This window comes from Gossypium hirsutum, chromosome A11 (assembly GCF_007990345.1).
Source record: "Gossypium hirsutum isolate 1008001.06 chromosome A11, Gossypium_hirsutum_v2.1, whole genome shotgun sequence".
NCBI classification, from domain to species: Eukaryota; Viridiplantae; Streptophyta; class Magnoliopsida; order Malvales; family Malvaceae; genus Gossypium; species Gossypium hirsutum.
The window spans coordinates 46,480,287-46,499,825 of record NC_053434.1 but is presented as its reverse complement, the minus strand read 5'-3'; the positions used below and the strand labels follow the sequence as shown (position 1 = coordinate 46,499,825).

Sequence of the window (19,539 nt, the reverse complement as noted above, 5' to 3'; positions counted from 1 at the left end):
TCTCCACTATTAAATCCTCTAAATCGGATACCGCAAAACAATCATCAATTGTGTCAGGAAATCGCATAGACTTAAAAATGTTAAATGTTACCTGATCATCTTGAACATGCATAGTAAGCTCGCCCTTCTGCACATCAATAAGGGTCCTTCCGGTTGCTAAGAACGGTATTCCTAAGATAATTGATACTTCTTTGTCTGCTTCAAAGTCTAGAATAACAAAATCAGCAGGGAAGATAAATTTATCTATATGTACCAATATATCCTTGACTTTTCCTTCTAGATGTGCTAAGGATCAACCTGCTAATTGACGTGTAACCGTAGTTGGTCTAACTTTATCTATCCCCAACTTCCTAAATATTGACATAGGCATCAAGTTAATACTTGCACCTAAATCACATAATGCCTTACCACAATATGTTGCTCCACTGTTGCAAAAGGATGGTAAAACATCCAGGATCCTTCAACTTTGGGGGTAATTTGTCTACCATCACAAATTCTCCAAGTCTTCATTTTTTGGACAGGATATCCTTCATGAATTTGATGTAGTTCGGCATTTGCTCAAGTGCTTCAACCAACGGGATGTTGATATGAAGTTACTTGAGTACGTCTAGGAACTTCTTGAATTGAATCTCCTACTTCTGCTTTTGATGTCTTTGAGGGTAATGTGGTTATGGTTTCTTCACTAGAATTGGTTTGATTCACCTTTTATGGTGATTCTACATCTAACAGAGTTGTAAGTTGATCAGAATTAGCTAGTTCTGAGGTTACTTTGTCAGATTTTACAGACTCTAGTTCTAGTGAACCTGGATTTTCAACATCGGTTGATCTTCCTCTGATTCTGGAGTGTCAGCTTGCTCCTTTTGAACTTCGACGGTGTTAGGCTCTAATGTCTTTCCGCTCCTCAATGCCAATGCTTTACAATGCTCCTTCCCTGGATTCTTTGAATTTTTCGTATCACTAGGTAAAGCACCTTATGGTCGATTCCTGAGTTCAGTTACAAGCTGGCCCATATGGTTTTCTAGGTTTCTTAATGTAGCTACTTGGCTTTGGGTTAAGGCATCATTCTTAGCCATTAGATGGTTCAGCTTGGGTTGGTTTCTAAACTTGTTGGGGAAAACTAGGTGGCTAGGTCGATCTAGGTTAGGCATACATATTACTGGTTCCAACCCCTTAGTTACTTTAGGAAAGATTCAGGTGATTTCACCACGATGGGTTATAGAAATTGGATTACAGTCCTTGCCTTCCTTAATTTTGGTTCTGGTTACCTATGTAGTACATGGACTCGGGGTTCGATGGACATTCTTCGAACAAATGTCCTTCCCCACAATAAACACAGGCTATATTTCCAAATTGGTTAGGTGGCTATGTTGTAAAACTGTTAGACCCATTACTAGTAAGATTTTTTAACATTGAATATATTGATGATACCTGAGATGCGAGTGAAGTAAGAGCATCTACTTCATGTATTCTAGCAACTCATCTTCTTGACACTGCTCAATTGGTTGGCCATTGATAATTATTGTTGTCAATTCTCTCAATAATTTCATAAGCCTCATTATAAGACGTAGAAATGAGAGCACTATTAGCAGAAGCGTCCACTACCATCCTCGTGTGAGCATTGAGACCATTATAAAATGTCTCAAGTTGGATGCAATGTGGGATTCCATGATGAGGGCAATTCCATAATAATTATTTGTACCTTTCCCATGCCTCATACAATGACTCATCATCCATTTTTTGGAAAGTAGTGATCTCATTCCTCAACTTAGCATTCTTGCTAGGTGGGAAATACTTCATAAGGAATCTTTCTGCTAACTCTTGCCATGTAGAAATTGAGTTTGGTGGCAATGAGTTCAACCAAGTTCGAGCTCTGTCCCTTAGTGAATATGGGAATAGTTTCAATTGTAATGCATCTTCGGGTACTCCAGCTAACTTGAAAGAATTGCTCACCTCCATAAGTAGTCTTAAATGTAGGTGAGGATCTTCGGTATGCATTCCACTGAATTGGCCTATTGTCTGAAGCATCTGTAACATGACTGACTTCAACTCGAACTGTTGTGCCTCGATTTTAGGTCTCTTAATACCCGGATTAAGATCACTAAACATTGACACGACATACTGTCTTAAAGCTCTATCCCTGTCATCAGCAATAAGGATAAGATTTTGAGCAGGATTTGCTCCATTTCCTTGATTTGGATTTTTAAAATTCATCTCTTAGATCCTTCTCTGGTTCACTTGTCTTCTTCACTCTTGAAAAGTTCTTTCTATCTCAGGGTCTACAAGGAGTAGATCGATGATTTGGTCAATACTCACACACACCTGAAATTATCAGAGAAAAATTAATTGAGTTAAAATTTTAAAAAAAATTAAACCAAAATGAAAAACTAAAAATTCACAAATAATGACTTTTTAAAACAGTCCCCGGCAATGGGGCCAAAAACTTAGAACGACGAAAATGTGCAAGTGTACACAATCACAACAAGTAATAAAGTGACAAGTAAATGTCGAGTTATCGTACCCACAGGGACTATGAAAAGAATTATTTATGAATGCAATTTAAAACACTTTGGTGAAGAAAAATATTTTGTTTTGAAAAGGGTGATTAAGAAAAATAAGATTTTAAACTAAATAAAAATAAGAGTTCTAATGCATAATTTCAAAATGGGATTTAATCAAGATGACATAATTGTGTTGGATTAATTACATTTCTTTAACTTAAAATTATTAAACTCATGTTTATGTTGTTACGAATAAATTCACGGCAACTCGATAATTTGCTAACTTATGAACATACTCACCTACACAAATCCATTCATCTCTTAACATATCCCTATGTTAATTCAAATGATTAAACATATTTTAATAAGCAAACATGTTATTGCAGATACATACTCATTAAATTAAACTAATCTCTTGCATATTCCTATGTCAATTCAAACGACTAATTAAATCTATTATGAACATAAAAGACCATGTGAGGTAACAAGGTATCCTTACCTTGAAACAGTTTAATCACAATAATCTTGCAAGTTATGCAAGGCAAGTGTATTGCCAGATACATTGCTAATTTAACCTTCAACTACCTTAGAAGAATAAACATACACTGATTAAGTAGTGTGTCAATTAATTACAATTTTAGTCTATTTAAATAATTTATTCATTAGTTACCTAACAATTATAATGCACGAATAAATTAGGCATGATTTTACTTAATCAAGCATTTTACTGAGGCTTATAACAGCATAAACACAATTTTAATAATTTAAGAGGATGAAATGCAATCAACCCAACACTAATTAAATTCAAGCTAAGCTGATTAAGTTAACCATTCCAACAACATAAATATTCATAGATATGTTCATCACAAAAACAACAAAAATTAAAGAGATAGGGAACAAGAATCAAATCTGGTGTTTTTCTGTACCTTGACTATATTGCTTCATTCTTCCTTCTTTATAGTCCTTGTCGACCAAGGCTGTTATGAACACTCAATTGCTTCTCCAAAATGGCTGATGAATGCCCCTTTTCCAAGAGGAGAAGTTAGCAAGAGAGCAATGGATTTCGAATAGGAAAATGAGAGGAGAAAATGAGAGAAGAAAGAAGAGATGTGAATGAATGAGGGATGTTTTGAATGATCAGCCAAGCGGGGTTTTTATAGCTGAATGTGACAGCTAAAATTTGCTAAAAATAGCAGCCAAAGAGCCACCCCTTGGCCGGCCACCTATGTGGCAAAGTTGATGGCTTCAACTTTGCTAAATATGGCTTGGGGAAAATCTACAAAGGCACAAATTGTGGAGGGGTCTAATTGTAATTTGAACAAGTCTTCAAGGGCTTCTTTGCAGCTTAAATAATCAGCTAATGAGCTGAATTGGGTCAGCGCTTGGACAGTTTTCGGCTGTCCTTTTCTTAGCTGTTCGGTTCAATCGGACCACTTTTTCATAATAATTAATCATAATTTATTAACCCAAATTAAATTGGATATAAATTAAAATTAATTAAATTATGAATAAATACATATAATTTGGACTGTCTTAGGCTGAAAATCTAGTTTGCCTCAATACTTCAAATTGCTTCTTAGTTTTGTGCTTCTAGCAGTATCTGCCGAGCCATTTTTCACCCTTTATGCAAATTTGTCGAGAACAACCAAAATTCATAAAAAATAATTATAAAATTAACTAAAATTAAACATGTTCATATTTTAAGTGCACTTTAATTATTTTATAAAAATTAATTATTTTTCAACAAGAATTTAACCGAATTCATATGAATTTAAGTTAAAAAGGATATGAAAAAGTGTGTAAATTTTTGTGTTTCCAATATGTCATTTTGGTTGATGTAACCTTGGTAATTTTGATGCATTGTTTATGTGTGTCATTTTTACAATGTGTTAATGCAATTTTGAGTGGCCAAAATGGTAGGTAATGAATTGGCCTCAACACGGTCAAGTTATGGTAGCTTTGGAAATGTTTTGAATAGATGTGCATGTTTGAAATATGGTTTGTATATATGTTGGTTTTTGGAACCATTTGGAAATGGTTATATTTGTGTTATTTATATGGTTTTGATGCATGTAAGAAATGGTTCAAATGGTAAGGTTATTTTTGTAACAGCCCGATTTTAGGTCTAGTCAGAACAGTTGTTTCGAGACCATGAATCCGACGTAGAAAAATTTTTTTTTATTATATATTTATGGTCTAAAATTTTATGGAATGATTTCGTGAAAATTTCGTGTGAAAATTTTTGACATTTGGGCACTCAATTTAGTCAAAAGGACTAAATTGTAAAAAGTGCAAAAGTTGAGGTCTACTGGCCAGAGATGTCCAATTGTTATGAAATTTTAAATTGGAGGTCTCTAAATGGTAATTAGACCATTGATTAAGCTATTCAACAAAAAAGGACATGGTTAGGTATGTTTCTAATGTTTTTCATTAAGGGCATTGTAGTAATTTGGTAATTAAATGAATTAAAAAGCCAAATTAAAAGCCAAAATTTGTCCATATTCTACCCCAAGGCCGAATTTCACAAGGAGAAACCATGGCTAGGGTTTTTCAAGCTTCCAAGCTCGATCGTAAGTCTGTTCTAGCCCCGTTTTTAATAATTTTTATGTTTTTGAAATCCTCGTAACAAGATCTATCTATTTCTACCTCTAATTTAAGACATAATCAAAGTATAAAAGATCACCCATGATGAATATTTGTGTATTTTGATGTTTAATGGTAGAAAATGTATGCTTGATGTATGATAAATGACTTTTGCTAAGTGATTTTCAGTGAAAATGCCTAAAAGGACTTATTTGTAAAAGTTATAAAATAAGTTGTAAAAGTGTGATTTAATAAAAAATGTGGGCTGGTATAAGCACAATAAAGATTCAGCTACGCTTGGGTAATGAAGAAATTTGATGAAAATCATTTTACAAGCCTAAAGACTAAAATGCAAAAATGTGAAACTTTAGGGGCAAAACTATAATTTTTCCCATAATTTGATATTGGGCTGATTTGAATAGTATAATGATTAAATGAGTTAACTGTGATATTATAGATCAAGAAAAACGAGATTTGGAACTAGAACGGGGGAAAAACGAGCATTTGACGGTTCGACCCTTTTCGCTATTTTTATGTCGAGGTAAGTTCGTATGTAAATAATGAACTATTATTTATGCTTTAATTGTGTTATTATTGTATGAATTTTGATTTGCTCTTTGAATAAATTTGGCAAAGTTTCGACAAGTGAGAAATGTCTCGTTTGAACCTTAGGAATAGATAGGATACGAATGTCATGACTTTAGGGTTATTTGAGTTTACATGTAAGACCATATTTGGGATGTGACATTGATACGAGATTTTGTGTAAGACCATAGTTGGGCTATTGGCATCGTACAAGATCCCATGTAAGACCATATCTGGGATATGGCATTGGTGTGGTACTATGTGTGCGAGATACCCGAGTATCCTTTAGTATTCTAAGTGGTTCATCTGGAAATTCAATGGATATGTCAAAGAAGAGAAAGAGCGTGTAAATATTACGAATTTGTATAGGTATGTACATAAGTTTATAAGCATTGACTTCATGAAATTGTGAGTTCATGATTTCCACGAGAATGATTTTACGAAACCTTGTGATTATTGGCCTATGCTTGTGATGTATGAAATTCATGATAAATTCAGTTGAAGACCATGTGATTGGCTTTTAGGCCAAATTGAGTTATGATACAGCGTGTTTTATTCATTTAAGTTGCAATCTATCGGATATGAGAAAAAAAAAGATTGGTATAATTGCCTATTAAACAGATTATGGAAGTATGAGAAGATATGAACTCGGAACAATTGAAAAATGTTAAAATATATGCTTGAAATGTGAATCTTATATTTAATGTGCATGTTTACTATGAGGTTTGAAATGACATGTTAAGTGCTTTCATATGTTACGAAAGAGAGAGATTACAGTTGTTAAACTAATGCCAAGATATGTTAAATTATGCTTATAAGTTAATAGAGTAAACATCATGATTGAATAAAATTATAACTACAAGATTTATAACAGTTGGAATTATTTTGTGTTTAAATTGTTGAACTCGATAAATGTTTAATAAGAGTTGCTTATTATTTTCATGCGGACTTACAAAGCTATATAGCTTACCCCTATTATTTTCCCTTATCTTATAGGGTTATTAACCTAGCTTGAGTTGGAGGTCACCGGAGATTCTATCGCATTATCAAGCTACCATTTTGGGTATTGAAGAATCCAAATATTTTGAGTTTATGGCATGTATAAGGACTTAGCTATTCGGTTATATGTGTCATATGATTTTAGCCAATATAATGGCTTGTAACCGTCAAAGGCTTGTTTTGCTATTTGGCCAAGTAAGTTGGCATATATTGGCTAACGTGGTTGTAAGCCTAAGTATATTCATATATGTGTCAATGCCTGTGGTGGTATGATCATGGTATACTTGGTGAATGTGATATGTTTGGAAATGTAATTTATGGCATGATTGTGTAATGTTTGGAATTGTGATCTATTGATGAGATAAGGAATATGAGAATTTTTGTATTAATGTCCTTTGCTGAATATGGAAACTTGCACAATTTAATATGGAAAAGTTGGTGTTTTAAGCATGTTTAATAATGGTATGAGAATGACATGTTATTGTCTTGGTTGTGATTGTTTGGTTACTTTTACATGCTTAAATTTGTGCCATGTGATGTGGTGTATATGTGTACAAGTGAGGGTGGCAAAATGGCTTGGTAAATAGCCTTGTTTTTGTCCACACGAGTAGACACACAGGTGAGTGCCTAGGCTGTGTGTGACACATGGCCAGCCCCATGGGAGTGTGATCCTGCCGTGTGTCCCCAGCACCTTAATTGTTGCAAAATAGAATGCTCAGTATTGAGCACATGGGCATGAGACACGACCGTGTGTCTCAGCCGTGTGAAGGACATGGCCTTGGGACACAGGCGTTTGTCTTGGCCGTGTGACGTCAATTTGCTCTTGGGTGACAAACAGAGAGTTACATGGGTTAGGGACACGAGCATGTATGACCATATAGTCTGCCCACACGGGCGTGTCCTAAGCCACATGGGCGTGTGACCCTTGTTTTAACAAAAATTCTGTAAGTGTTGTAAAATTTTCTAAAGTTCTCGGTTTAGTCCCGAACCTCTTTCAATGTATGTTTTGGGCCTTGTAGTCTTGTATTAGGGACTTTTTAATTGAATGAAAATGGTTTTAATTTGATGCCAAATTTTATGGCTCGAAAGTGTATGTTTGTGTGACAGCCCTAAATTGACCCTAGTCGGAGAGTGGTTTCGGGACCACGAAACCGAGTCTTATAAATAATTAAAGATTATATTCTGTGTTTATGATGTGCGTAAATGCTTGTGTGATAGTTCCATACTTTAATTTGGTCAGTGTATGTGAAATTTATTAGTAGGGACTTATGTGAGACAATTTAGAAATATGCTAGGCAAGTGTTCAAGTGGCCTATTAATATATGTGGGAAAGTGATTGTCCTTGCATGTCAAATTATCCAAATGAAAGCATAGTGGCCGGCCATGCTATGGGTGGAAACATGTCACAAACATGTTAGGTTAGTGATGTATGTTAGGAAAAATAAAATAATGAGCATGGTAATTAAATAATGAAAGGGAGGAGTTATGAAAAAAAAAATGGTCTCATCCATACCCCCCCTTTGCAGTGAATGGAAGAAAGAAAACAAAGAAAAAAAAATGTGTTCATCCTTGAACATCTTTGACCGAAATTCAAAAGGAAAGAAAGGAGGAAATGTTGAAGAGGTTCGGCCATGCATGTAACTAGGCTAAGGTATGTTTGAGGTTGCTCCATGAGATTCATGTATATTTTAGTAGTTAGCTTGAGTTCTAACTAGCCCATGGTTCAAATCTTTACTATGTCATGGAGATGATATTCGGCTAAGGTGGATTTGTGTTGATATCATTTGCATGCTAAAAGTGAAGCTTTGTAATGGTGCATGTGATGGTGGATTGATGATTCTTGAATCTTCTTTTTAGCATTTTTGAGTGAGACATTAAGTTCTTTGTTTAACCATGACCAAAAATTGAAATGGTATGGTGTTGTGATGCATTCGGCCATGGTAGGAAGTAGAAGGGAAAATATGGTTGTTGTTAGATGAAGTAGAGTCTAACAAATGAGCACATATGTGCATTAGTTGCTAGATGGAGAAGAATTGGCTAGCAAGTTGTGTGCTAAGGCCGAATATAATTTTTGTATATTAATGAGTAATGCATGTGTTGAATTGATGGAAAGGGAGAGGATGCTTTACTAGTGTATATATGTGTATGGGCCAAGTTTTGAACTTGAAACAAAATGGTGTTTAGTCAATACAAGTGACCATACTTGTAGAATGTATTGAGTGTTGCAATCGGCCTCAACATAGACATGTATGTTCGGCCACATGAATGAGTACATAAGTTGATGTGTATGTTCGGCCATAGGTAAGCATATTGATGGCTTTATCTTGACTTAGAAAATTCGGCTAAGGGGAATATTAGCTAATATGTTGAATTCGATTCGTGATTTCGTACATATGTGACTCTAATGTCTAATGTATATATGGACTAAGTACCTTGAGGTTCTCTTTTGATGTTCAAATGAATTGTGTTAAATTGCTTAATGTGATTAAAAATGCGCACGACCATTGTGTATTTGAGCTAAAGGGTGGCCATATGACCTATTAAACTCCTTGTCATATTCGGCCATAAGCTAGCATAATGAGACTTTAATAAGTTAAATTTGTTTGAATTAGCTCAAGAGCTTAGAGGACCACAGTTAGATAAGTGGAAGGAAAAAGTTATCGAATAGCCGCCGAAATCGTTCGACCACATCCAAGGTAAGTTTTCGAGTAATGGAACTTAGATTATGATTTGATTAGATCATGTTTTAAGCAAATTGAAATCATGCTCTTTGTATGTGGCTATTGAGCCGAAATTTCAAGTGTGATAAGTGTCTTGTGTTTGAGCTTTGGTAATGAAAATGAAATACGGATGTGTCATGATCTATTGATAAATGTACATGGTTATTCGAATGATGCCTGGGCTAAGTCCCGAAGGCTTTGTGCTAAGTGACTATATCCGGACTAAGATCCGAAGGCATTTGTGCGAGTTACTAATTCCAGGCTAAGCCCGAAGGCATTGGTGCGAGTCAGTAAATCCGGGTTAAGTCCCGAAGGCATTTGTGCGAGTTACTATAACCGGGCTATGTCTCGAAGGCATTTGAACGAGTAGCTATATCCGGTTAAATTCCGAAGGTACGTGATTCGGGAACGAGCGATCTTGCTGTAAAAATTTCAGTTAATACGCTTGTAAAATCCCAACAATAAGGTATGTTTCGTATGTGCATTGGAATAGTTGATTCCCTTCGAATAATATTCGCTCAGTCGAGTAATGAGCTTCCGGTATTTGGCTAAGATGATCCCTTATGTATGAATATAGGGGTTGGAATGTGAAGTAGGAATGATTTGAGAAAATGTATATATGGAATTATCTGTTTAGTTATATGAATGCTACACTTCTGATGTGCTTAAATTCTTTGCTCAAAACTTACTAAGCATTTAATGCTTACTCCGTTTCTTTGATTCTCTGTTTTATAGATTTTGGTTCTTCAGCTATCGGACTTGGGATTTTGAAGTCGAAGTCGCCCACACTATCAAAGCTCCTTTTGGTATACTTTTGGTTGAACTTTGAAATGGCATGTATAGGACTACCCTTTTGTTGTTGGTCATGAACCCTTCGGTTTTGTGTAAATTTGGATAGCCATGCGAAAATGGCTTAAATATACTTTGATCATAGCATTATAATCGTTTTGTATGTTGTCCGTCAAGAGGTATGGAAATGTTGGTAACAGTTAGCCATGGGAATGGTTATTCATGATCACTTTTGGTATATGTATGACAAACTCTAGTTGATCCATGGAGGATCATGAAATAGGTAAAGTTTACCTTAAAAATAGATGCTGGCAGCAGCAGTGATGTGGATGTGAAAAATCACTAAAAATAGTAGGAATGGAGTTAAATAGTGAATAAATTATGTAATCGAACCTTGATGAATCTATTTTCATAGGAAAGTAACGAAACGTTCATATGAACAGTATATTATGAGATGTTAAAGTTTTCGTGAGACAAGGCCAGAACGGTTTCTGGATCCCCTGATCTGACTTTGGAAATTCATTATAAATTAACCAGAGATAATTAGAAGTCATGCCTTATATGTATAGATTCCTTTCTGAGTCTAGTTTCATTAGAAACAAACAGCATCAGTGTTGAAGCCCTGTACAGGGAGATATCCAAGTCGTAATGCATGAAGGTCAGTGTAGTCGCACCCTGTAACAGGGGAGGCTTTAACTAATAAACTGTAATAATTGGCTCGACCAAAAATTCAAAAAAAAATTGTAGATGGATATATGAGTCTAGTTTCAGGAAAAATTTACAAAATTGGTTTTCGAGTTTGGAAACTCAAGATATGATTTTTAAGGCGACAGTGATGCAGTAACCAGCTTGTCTGGAAATTTTTAAATGGACAAAAAAATAATAAGTGAATTAAGTCGATTAGCACCTCGTGTTCGACTCCGGCAACGGTCTCGGGTACGGGGTGTTACAGTTTGCTTGTGTTTAAGTCCAGTAATGCCTCGTACCCTGTTTCAGCGTCAAATACGGGTAAGGGATGTTACAATTTTGATATGGCATGATTCTAATATGGTATGCTTAAATATGTACATGTTTAGGTATGTTTGGAATTACCATATTTGGTATGTTTATATGAGACTAAGTGGAGTTATGCTTTGAGGTAGATATGAATTATTTGTAATGGTATAAAGTGGTCAATTTATGATGAGTTTTGTAATGGAAAATGAATTAAGTGTTGATGAATGAAATGTGTTAAGTACATGTATATGTTTAGATAAATTGTATGTTTGCATTGGCATATTGGTTGAATGGAATTTGGTATTCGATTTGGTCTTATTATGCATGTTTTAGGTATGTTTTAAGGCTTGATTATATGTTCAAATGGCTTGTAGATGTGTGCTTGAATTAGGTGAAAGAAATGGCTTGAATTTTGCCTATTTCTTGTCCATATGGCGTAAGACACGGACGTGTATCTCAGCTGTGTGTGACACACGGCCCTATGACACGACCGTGTCCCCTATAGGTTTTAAAGGTTGCATTTCGAGTGTTACATGGCCTGGCACACGGGCCTGTGGCTTGGCCGTGTGACCCAAGTCAGTAAGTTACACGGGTAGGGACACCGCTGTGTGTCCTTACTTCGAATGCCCACACGGCCGTGTGACCCTTGTAGTGTGAAATTTTATATCTTTTTCCATAAAGTTTAAATGTTTCATATTTAGTCCCGAATCATTTCTAAAGTGTTTCTAAGGTCTTGAGGGCTCGAATAAGGGACGATATGCATGTGTTTGACTAGATTATGTTATGATTTATTAAATGATTAGAAATGAATGATTTGAGTTACGTTTTCATGGTAATGCTTCGTAACCCTATTTCAGTGATGAGTACGGGTTAGGGGTGTTACAGTATACTATTTACGAAAGCAATTCATCCAATTTCTTTGTCCAATGAGCTTGTCATGTGTGTGTTACCCTCATATGATATCCTTGATTCCTTTGAGTTAAATCTATTCACTTAATACAATCCTACCACCATTGTGTCTTCTTAATTATTAATATGATCATTGTTAACAAATGACTGTGATAAATTGCTCGTTCGAGAACAAGCAACCCTTGGTCACGTTAATATTTATCAATCCACATAATCCCAATAAAAGGAAATGATTAACTCTTTAATTGAGCTATGAATTCCTGTAACACCCCGTACCTGAGACCGTTGCTGGAGTCGAACACGAGGTGCTAATGGACTTAATTCCTTACTTAAACAGCTCATACAATTCATTTTTAAAAATTTCCAGACGAGCCAGCTAACTGCATCATAGTCACTCTAAAAATCATATCTCGAGTTCCAAAGCTCGAAATCCAATTCTGTAAATTTTTCCTGAAACTAGATTAATACATATATTTACTAATTTTTTTCTAGAATTTTTGGTCAGGCCAATTAGTACAGTTTATTAGCTAAAGTCTCCCCTATTTCAGGGTTCGACTACTCTGACCTTCATGCATTACGACTTAGATATCTCCCTGTACAGGGCTTAAATACTTATGCCGTTTGTTTCTAATGAAACTAGACTCAAAACGGAATCTTTACATATAAAGCATGACTTCTAATTATCTCTGGCTAATTTATGGTGAATTTCCAAAGTCAGAACAGGGGATTCAGAAATCGCTCTGGTCCTGTTTCACGAAAACTTAAACATATCATAAAATACGGCTCATATGGTTGTTTCGTTTCTTTTATATGAAAATAGACTCATCAATATTCAATTACATAATTTATTCATTATTTAATTCCATTTCTATTATTTTTAGTCATTTTTCAAATTCACATCACTGCTGCTGTCAGCATCTATTTTAAGGTAAATTTTACCTATTTCATAGTTTTCCATGAATCAACTAGTAATTTGACATACATTATTTCCAAGTATAATCAGGATTAGCCATGACATACATAGCACCAATAGGACCATGATTGGCCATTCCAATGGCTAATCATTACCAAACATTTCCACACCACTTAATATCAATATCATAAGACCATATATACAAAATGATCATAATGTTATACTCAAAATATACAAGCCATTTTCGCATGGCTATACGAATATACATTACCAAAAGATACTTAATTAACAACAAGGGTCAGCCCCATACATGCCATTATCAAGTTCAACTGAAGAGTACCAAAAAGTGGCTTAGATAGTGTGGATGACTTCGACTTTGACACTTCCGAGTCCGATAGCTGACGAACAAAATCTATAACACAAGGAAACAAGGTAACGGAGTAAGCAAAATGATGCTTAGTAAGTCTTAAGTAATTTTAAACGGGTAAAATTTGACATATAAGTCAACATTCAAAATATTAAACTCGAATCAGCTGTATACCTTTTTGCCCAAAATTACGTATATATATACACTAACATACAAAGAGATCACAACCTGAACCTCGATCATAAACATGAATTATAGAAATAATTTAATCGTATACCTTCATATAAATAAAGACATCGTCCAAAGTAGTTATTTTCATATTCATAGATGCGATATTCATCCATACGTATATCTATACATACATATGCACATTCCATTCCTTATATATGAAACTTCAATCTAAAAGTGGGTTCGTTTAAGTGTACGAAATGCGTATCTGTTTTTCATACTGTATAGTACATTCAATTCATAACCTTACTCGAATTATCGACATTAAGCCTACTAGGTTAAAACCCGAATCTAGTCACTAGCATAAAGCCTTCAAGACTTTAAATTCAGATATATGTCCAGCACGTAGCCTGCGGACCTAAAGTCCGGATATAATTCTCACATATAGCCTGCGGACATGAAGTCCGGATATAATTCTCGCATAGAGCCTGCGGACCTGAAGTCCGAATATAATTCTCGCATATATATATTCACATGGTAACACATTTCACATAGCCTATCACATTGGTAATTCAATTGCTCCATTCGTATATAAGGGCAAAATATACACCATCATTTTCATTTCGTTTTGAAGATCATACAAACAAATCACATCTACCTTTCATCAATCCAATTTAACCCGAATTAACCATTCAACTAAATGTCATATAATTAAATTATTTACCACACATCTTAGATCAAATAGGACTAAAAGATAATGTTCAGCTAGCATATACATATCAAGGCATCGTAAATCTTATACTAAAGGCGATTACTCAAAACTTACCTTATATCCTTCTGAACAAGTCTCGGTTTGGCTATTCCGTGACTTTAGCTTTTCCTCTATCCGATGTTGCCCCTCTATGCTCTTGAGCTATGTTAAACAAGTTTAGTCATATTAAACCTTTTCATCAACTCATTCATGACATAAAAATCATTAAGAGCCGAATAGGTGGCCACTTAATAAGCTTGAATTCATAGGAACTAAATGCCAAAAGAAAATGTCTATGAAACATTTACTCAAAATCTTCTATCTTTAGTTCAACTTCTTAGCTCCTAATCGGTACACTAAGACCATATTAATTCATTTCTCATATTATTAACATAAGCATAGCAAAGCAATTCTCTATAAACAATTTTTATCAATTCATCCATTCACTAGGGACATAGCCGAATGTTCACTAAGAAATTTAAGCACACAAAGTATGGCTTCTTCAATTGACTTACCATTTTTAATTATCCAATTTATTTAAACATTCAGTAACTAACTCCTCTATTATCAAACACACATTCGGCAAGAACATTGGTAACTTATACTACATCAATTCTAAGCATATAATATTCAAACACAACCAAATTCACATTCGGCCCTAGTTCATAACAAGATAGCCGATTCTTTTCCCTTAGTATCTAATGCTCATTTATGATTTTTTTTTATAGTCCAAACACTCATCTATCATCATTCATCTAACTTTAACATGAAACAACAAAATTCACCATTATTAACTACCATAGCCGAAAGCCCTATTCATTCCAAAAAATCAAAATTTCAACATGGGTTACAAAAATAACTTAATATCTCACTCAAGATTAACCAAAATTTCAAGAACTAATATAAACTTCTTACCTTAATATTAACCTAAGATGACCGAAGGCTTTCCTCCCTTCTTCCTCTTTACATTCGGCCAAGAAGAACCAAATTCTAACTTTGTTTTCTTTTTTTTCACCCTTATTATTTCTTTTATTTATTTCCTTTCTTTTACATAAAATAATAACCATTTAATTAAGATTTAATACATATTTTAATATATGTCATCATCATGGCCGACCACTATTTATAAAAAGGAGTATTTGACATGCAAAACCATTGTTTTCAATACATGCTTTAATAGATCCTTATAGATTAACCTATCACATTTCAAAAGTGTCACACATAAGTCCTATTAACTAAATTCACATGCAATCAACTAAATCGAAGTTTAAAACTTTCGCACATTCATATTCACATATAATAAACATAAAATATAACGGCTAAATATTTTTATGACTCAGTTTTGTGGTCTCGAGACCACTTCCCGACTATGGTCAAATTAGGATTGTCACAACTCTCCCCCTCATAAAGAATTTTCGTCCCCGAAAATCTTACCAGTGAATAAATTTGGGTATCTTTCTTTCATAGAGTTTTCAGTTTCCCAAGTAGCTTCTTCGATCCCGTGTTTGAGCCATAACACCTTTACTAAAGGAACCTTTTTGTTTCGCAACTCTTTCACCTCACGAGTTAGGATACGAATCGGTTCTTCTTCATAACTCAAATCAGATTGAATTTCAACCTCTGATGGACTAATTATGTGCGAAGGGTCGAATCTATAACGTCGAAGCATCGAGACATGAAAAACATTGTGAATCTTTTCAAGTTCAGGGGGTAAAATCAATCTGTAAGTGACTAGCCCAATTCGTTCGGATATTTCATACGGCCCGATAAACCTCGGACTCAATTTGCCTTTACGGCCAAATCTGAGCACTTTTTTCCAAGGTGAAACTTTAAGAAACACTTTATCTCCGACCTGGTATTCAATGTCTTTTCGTTTCAAATCCGCGTACGACTTCTGACGATCTGCAGCTGCTTTCAGACTTTCCCTGATTACTTTTACTTTCTGCTCAGCATCTTTAATCAAATCAACCCCGAAGATTTTACTTTCCCTAAGCTCGGTCCAAAACAACGGTGTACGGCATTTACGACCATACAAAGCCTCGTAAGGTGCCATCTTAATACTTGATTGAAAACTATTGTTGTAAGCGAATTCAATCAAAGGTAAATACCGTTCCCATGAACCACTAAACTCAAGGATGCAACATCTCAACATATCCTCGAGTATCTGAATTATCCACTCGGATTGACCATCAGTCTGGGGATGAAAAGTGGTGCTAAAATGCAACTTGGTACCCAAAGCTTCTTGCAATTTCTTCCAAAATCGCGAGGTGAACCTCGGATCTCTATCCGACACAATAGAAATAGGTACCCTGTGTAATCTTACAATCTGAGAAACATACAATTTAGCTAGTTTATCCAGTGAATAATCCGTACGTATAGGAATAAAATGAGTCGACTTAGACAGTCTATCAACAACAACCCAAATCGTATCTTTCTTACTTGCCGACAATGGCAACCCAGATACAAAATCCATCGTGACTCGATCCCATTTCCATTCAGGTATCATGATCGGCTGAAGTAAACCTGTAGGCACTTGATGTTTCGCTTTCACTTGTTGACATATTAAACACTTCGAAACAAAATCGGATATGTCTCGTTTCATACCATGCCACCAAAACTGACGTCTCAGGTCGTTGTACATTTTCGTACTCCCCGGGTGAATTGACATTCGGATACAATGAGCTTCGTTCAGAATCATCGAGATAAGTTCTGAATTTCTTGGAACACACAAACGACTTCTGAACCTCAAACAATCGTCATCATCAATTTGAAACTCTGATTCCATATTCGAAACACATTCAGCTCGTTTTGCAACAAATTCATCATCGACTTTCTGAGCTTCACGAATTTGATGAATCAACAATGGTTTGGCCTTTAATTCTGCTACTAACACATTATCGGATAGAACGGACAAGTGTACATTCATCGCTTGTAAAGCAAACAGTGATTTACGACTTAAAGCATCCGCAACCACATTAGCCCTTCCCAGGTGATAGTCAATGATAAGCTCATAATCTTTTAAAAACTCAAGCCAACGTCTTTGTCGCAGATTCAAATCTCTTTGAGTCATCAAATATTTGAGACTTTTGTGATCCGAAAATACATGGCACTTCTCACCAAATAAGTAATGTCGCCATATTTTCAAAGCGAATACGATGGCAGCTAAGTCGAGATCATGGGTTTGATAATTTTTCTCATGTGGCTTCAATTGCCTCGACGCATAAGCTACAACTCGACCTTCTTGCATCAATACACAACCCAACCCAAGTAAGGATGCATCACTGTAAATGACAAACTCTTTGCCTGATTCGGGCTGCATTAGTACTGGAGCTTCAGTCAAATAAGTTTTTAGTTGATCAAAACTTTTCTGACATTTTTCTGTCCATTCAAACTTAACATCTTTCTGAAGTAGTTTCGTCATTGGTATGGTTATCATCGAGAAACCCTTTACAAACCGTCTGTAGTAACCGGCAAGTCCCAAAATGCTCCGAACCTCAGTAATATTTCTCGGAGGCTTCCAGTTAAGTATGGCTGAAATTTTGCTCGGATCAACTCGAATACCCGATGCAGATACCACATGACCCAAAAGCTAACTTCTCTCAACCAGAACTCACATTTACTGAACTTAGCATATAACTGCTTATCCCGTAAAATCTGCAACACTAATCTCAGGTGCTCAGCATGTTCGGTTTCATCTCTCGAATAGACCAAAATGTCATCAATAAACACAACTACAAACCGATCCAAATACTGTCTGAAGATCCGATTCATCAAATCCATAAATACCGCAGGGGCATTAGTGAGTCCAAACGGCATCACTAAGAACTCATAGTGACCGTATCTCGTTCTAAAAGCGATTTTGGGTATATCTGAATTTCGAACCCGCAACTGATAATAACCCGATCTCAAATCTATCTTTGAAAACACTGAGGCTCCCTTTAGTTAATCAAACAAATCGTCAATACGCGTAACGGATATTTATTCTTTATTGTCACTTTATTCAGCTGACGATAGTCGATGCACAACCTCATGGTTCCGTCCTTCTTTTTCACAAACAATACTGGTGCACCCCAAGGTGAGAAACTCGGTCGAGCGAAACCTCTATCCATCAACTCTTGCAACTGAGCTTTCAATTCCTTTAATTCCGTCGGTGCCATACGATACGGAGCTATCAAAATCGGTGTAGTCTCAGGTACAAGTTCGATGTCAAACTCTACCTCCCGAACAGGTGGTAACCCTGGTAATTCTTCGGGAAAAACATCCGGATATTCACAAACCACTGGTACCGATTCAAGTTTCTTTTCTGATTCTTTATTATCAAGTACGTATGCAAGATACGCTTCACACCCCTTTCTCACATATTTTTGAGCTAACATCGAGGATATTATTGTTGGTAATCCGTTCCAATTAGTAGACTCAACTCGGATTATCTCATTATTTGCACATCTTAAATCGATGGTCTTACTTTTACAATTTACAATTGCATCATGTACAGTCAACCAATCCATCCCGAGGATAACATCAAATTCCTCAAACGGTAAAAGCATCAAATCGGCCGGAAAACAGGAACCTCGAATTACTAGGGGACATTTCTTACATACCTTATCAACAAGCACATAGTGACCCAGGGGATTCGACACTCTAATAACGAAGTCAGTAGACTCAACAGGTAAAGTCTTACTGGATGCTAAAGTCTCACATATATAAGAATGAGTAGAACCAGGGTCAATCAAAGCAATCACATCAGTATGAAAGAGAGTGAATGTACCGGTAATAACATCAGGTGAAGAAGCATCCTTGCGTGCACGTATAGCATAAGCTCTAGCAGGAGCACGAGCCTTAGATCTGGTGGTAACATCTCTAGATCCTCTCTGACCGCCACTAGCATTCCCCGCATTTTTAGATGGTCTACCTCGAGCAGTAGTAGCACCCGGTTTCCCACTCTGATTTACATTCTGTTCAGACAGTCTCGGGCAATCCTTGATAAAGTGGTCAGCTGATCTGCACTTATAACAGGAGCGGTCATGGAATCTACAACTCCCTGAATGCCATTTACCGCAATACTGGCACTCCGTCCTGTCCCGACGATCATTTCCAACACTGGCAACCGAAGTGACTCGCGTACTCACAGGGGGTTGATCACGATCTCGTCTGGAAAAGCCCAAAGTGTCTTTAGATCGGCCTGGATCACTTTTAAATTTCTTCGATGATTGTTGAAAGGGCTTTCCCGAAGACCTCTTATGAAATTCTCTTGCTTCCAC

At 35.8% G+C, this 19,539-nt stretch overlaps 1 non-coding gene across 1 annotated transcript; it reads left to right on the top strand.

Annotated features, from left to right (window-relative positions):
- The first annotated feature begins 1,660 nt into the window (after positions 1-1,660).
- LOC121210598 (small nucleolar RNA R71) lies at positions 1,661-1,767 on the top strand. The gene has a single exon (XR_005905713.1). It is a non-coding gene; the product is annotated as a small nucleolar RNA R71 (small nucleolar RNA).
- Positions 1,768-19,539: the final 17,772 nt, after the last annotated feature.